This window comes from Capsicum annuum, chromosome 12 (assembly GCF_002878395.1).
Source record: "Capsicum annuum cultivar UCD-10X-F1 chromosome 12, UCD10Xv1.1, whole genome shotgun sequence".
In the NCBI taxonomy this organism is placed as follows: domain Eukaryota; kingdom Viridiplantae; phylum Streptophyta; class Magnoliopsida; order Solanales; family Solanaceae; genus Capsicum; species Capsicum annuum.
Genome location: NC_061122.1, coordinates 140,467,841 through 140,472,217, shown reverse-complemented (window position 1 = coordinate 140,472,217; position 4,377 = coordinate 140,467,841). Strand labels below are relative to the sequence as shown.

The window sequence follows — 4,377 nt, the reverse complement described above, 5'->3', positions numbered from 1 at the left end:
CCACTAATCGACATAACCGTAATCAAAATCAATGAACACATGATTAAATCTATTAAAAAGCTAAAGTAAGAGAAAGAAACCCCAACAAGTTTTTTGCACCGTTGCTAGGGACTTGTAAATTGTCAACTATTTTTGTTTTAGTTTTACTTTTTTGATTTCTTTGGTGCTTTACTCTTAGTCTTGGGATTGATTTTGTAGGAAACAAGTTTACAAGATAGTAAGATATCAAGGGATAGGGAATTGGTTGAACAACCCCCGAACCCGAGCAACACTTCCATCAATGTAGGAGAGAAACAATCCTTCTCCCCCGTATCCCCAATTCCAAGAAGAACAAGACAATCCAGCTCTCATGGCTGAAGATCAACTAGCCCGCAGGACAATCCGAGCAGTGGCAATCCCACTTTCGACAAATCTGACCTCCCCTTTCCAGAAATTGGACGCTAGAGGTAATTTTGAGCTGAAACAGAATATGGGGCATCTTTTGATCAACAATAGACAAATTACCAAGCTTTCATATGAAGATCCATAAGTCCATTTGCAGAACTTTTTAGAGATCAGTGACATATTCATCCCTACGGGTGTGTCAACTGATTATCATAGGCTGATACTATTTCTTTTTTCACTATTAGGGGAAGAAAAGAAGTGATTCAACGCTGAGCCGACAAGTTCAATCACAACCTGGGATGACTTAGCTCAGAAATTCTTCATTTGATTCTTTCCATCTAGAAAGACTGCGAGACTTTGTAGTGAGATTGTGTGCTTCAAATAAAAGTAAAATGAGAATTTATATCATGCGTAGGAGCGGTTCAAAGCTTTTTTTCAAGACTGTCCACATCATCAACAGTCTAATGAGCTATTAGCTCACACTATTGTTGAGGCACTTGACCATAACACAAAAATTTTGCTATATTCAGCTGCATGTGGTCAAGCTTTGGAGTTTATGTATGATAAGCTATATACTTTGTTGAACCGGGTTGCTCAAGGGAATCTTGAGTGGAATTCAAACTCAAGAAATGTTACAGAGAAAGTTGTAGGTGTGTTGGAGGTGGACTATTTTACTTCCTTATCAGCTTAGCTTGCTGCTTTGAAGAATTAGATAAGCTATGAAAAGTTGGGGGTTACACAACCTGTAACCATAATTAATAGAATTCAACAGGCTGTAGGTTGGTGTGAGGTTTGTAGTAACAGTGGGTATGCAACTGCTATGTGTGCTGCAAATCTTGAGGCTGTGATGTTTGTGGGAAATACACAAAGGCCGAATTATGGGAACACCTACGATCAAAAGTGTAAGACTCAACCACTCAATCCATCATAAAACAACTAACAACAACTGATTTAAGGTAATCGATCGCAACCCAAACTAGAAACATGGAAGAGATGCTGAAGTAAATTATGAATGCACAAGCATATTTGGCAGCAGATATAAAGAGCCAACAAACAACTATAAGGATCTTGGAGTTGCAAATTGGTTAGATTGCGAGGCAAAAAATGTCAGGCCTCAAGGTGGTTTACAAAGTGATACGGAAAATCCTAAACAAGTATCAGCAATCACTTTGCGAAGTGGTAAGGAGCTGAAGAAAAAACCTCCGAAGAAAACTAAGGAGGTCGATGAAGAGGTGATTCCCTAAAAGATATATGAAAAAGTTGCTGAAAATTTGAGGAAGTCTGAGTACTTAAAAGAAAAAGTAGCTGAGTAGGTGAAGGACAGACCACCACCACCTTTCCCATAGATGCTCATAAAAGTAAAGGAGGATGTATGTTTCAAGAAGTTCTTTGACACGTTCAGAGAGCTGCTTATTAAATTTTCTCTTTTAAATACCATGCAGGGAATGATCAAGTAAGCTAAGTACTTGAAGGATATGGTTACTAACAAAATTAAGTTATAGGATATGGCAACAGTAACACTTACTAAGGAGTGTAGTTCAGTGGTGATACAGAAAATGCCTCAAAATCTTAAAGATCCTTGGAGTTTCACTCTCCCCATTCAAATTAGCAACAGTGATCTAGTCTATGCACTGAGTGATCTTGGGGTAAGTATCAACTTGATGACCCTCTTCTTGTTCAACACCTTAGGCCTGGGGAAGCAGAGACTGAGCTCTGTGATACTCCAGTTAGCAGACTAGACCCTAGCCCATCCCGAAGGAATCATAAAAGATGTTCTCATCAAGGTTGGTAAGTTTATTATTCCTATTGACTTTATTGTTTTAGATTTTCAGGTAGATAAAAAAGTGCCAGTCATCTTGGGACATCCATTCTTGGTGACGGGAGGAGCCTTGATAGATGTGAGAGAGGGCACACTCACAATAAGGTTGGATGATGATGAGACAGTTTTTAAAGTTTACAAACTGCTCAAAAAACTATCCCACTATAAGGATTTGTGCATGATTATTGTCATTGAAGGGGATAAGTATGAGTTGGTGGAGTCTATTCCACAGAAGACCTCTTCAGACTTACTCATTAAGTAGCCCAAGCCATAAATACCCTAACCCAACATGATGCAGATTGATGAGCCTAAAAAGGTTATTGTTGAGAAAGATGTTAACCTTGAGAATTCATACTCACGAGGTCATAAATGAATAAGAAGATGGCATTTAAGTATGAGAAAAAGAATGAAGAAAAATAAATAAGTCGTAGATTAGGTCATGCCACGACACTAAATCAGGCGCTGCTTGGGAGGCAACCTAAGTTAAGGTAACTTTTATTTTTAGTATTTTAGTTTTTACTTCACTAGTTTTTGTTTTTGTTGAGTCATAGGTTGATGGGAAGTCTGAGTATCAGAAAACCTAAGCTAAGGAGCATGACGAAGACTAAGTGTGGGGTTTTCGAACCCTCTTGATGTATAATGATACTACTAGATAGGACTAGAGGCCTCAAAAAGTATTTCCATCTTTACTTTTTAAAGTATACTTTGGGGAAAAAGTAGATTTTAAGTGTGGGGTGAGGAAATTTCCATTTTTAGGGTAAATTTAATTTTCTTGTATTAGGAATAAGTGAGATATTCTTGTTGGTGCTATATTTGACTGCATAATGCAAGTGTCATAGTTGTAAAAAGCATGCTGATTATGTGAATTACTACTATTGAGACTCCTAGGCTCATGTTTAAGACTCTTGTACTTGTGGGATTAATTATGAATTCATGCTATTATTTGGTTGAGAGTCTATGATGATCCTGCTTGAGTTGAGCATGTGACAGGTGTGATGTGAGGTTTTAGTATATTTCTTATTGCATGTGATGTCTTGAACATTCTTGGTGTGTGTGCAAAACAAAATAAAGAGTATGAGTTTAGGGGATGATAGAGGAATTTCTTTGATAGCAAAGTTTATAGCATCTTTTTACCTACCCTTATGCATTATCCTAGTTAACCCCATTGAGCCTTTAACTTGTTCTTTGACAGCCTAATATGTAGCTTGATCTCTTCTATGATTGACCTTAATTTGATCCAAAGCTCCAAAATACTTTAGGGTAAAAATAATTAAGGAATTTGAAATTCAAGCAGGAGAAAAATGAAATTGAAGCCCTAAAGTAGTAGTTTTGGTGTGTGTAACTGATGTGTTGTGGTTGGGAGTTAGAGAAAGTTGTGCTAAAGAAATTCCCATTTGTATCCTAGTTGTGTTAAAATGAACCTGTTTTAGCCCTAGTCCTCCTTTGCTATTATTCTCCTCAACTAAGGAAAATTGTTTAAGTTGAGGGTGGCTATCATAGGGGTGCATAGCATAAAGTGAGTGCAAAAAAGGGTAAAATTAAATGATATGTACATAGCATACTCCCACCATAGTGTATGTGAATAAGCTTAATGAGATGTGGTAAAACAAAAGATGCGTAAAGGTAGTAGAGGTAAAATTTAGTTGTTAGAGATCGGTTTTAATTGTACAATGTGATGTATTAAAGCACTTAGAGAAAATAGTCACTATTACTGTCCAGAATAGTTCTACCAGTCCCTTAGCTTACATTACAACCATTAAAGGCCTATTTAATCCTAATCTTAACATTATAATATTAGTTGAGTACTATACTTAGGGAAAATCTATGATTCATCATTTGAAACTTGTGAATTCTTTGTGAGACTAATCGTAATTTGATGCTTATACCCATTCTATTTTGGATTGCACAATTGTGAGTGATTATAGGTAACTCTCTTATTGTGAGATCATATATTTGATGAATGTTGGGTGAATTATATGATGTCTTTGATTGAAAAATGTGCATGAGTTTGCTAACTAGTCAAGTTAATTCTTGAGTCTAGGATGTTTTGAAGTTGTATTCTTGAACATTCAATTGTGTATATAACATGCTTAGTGTAGAAACTTGCATTTTGTGTAGTCACTATAGTACTATCTTGAGTGTCTTGCTTGTAGTAAAAGTGTGTATTCACCTCA

General features: G+C 36.5%; 1 non-coding gene across 1 annotated transcript; it reads right to left on the bottom strand.

Moving 5' to 3' along the window:
* Positions 1 to 736: 736 nt before the first annotated feature.
* Positions 737 to 847, bottom strand: LOC124889924. Its single transcript, XR_007048836.1, has one exon. It is a non-coding gene; the product is annotated as a small nucleolar RNA R71 (small nucleolar RNA).
* Between the last annotated feature and the right edge of the window lie 3,530 nt (positions 848 to 4,377).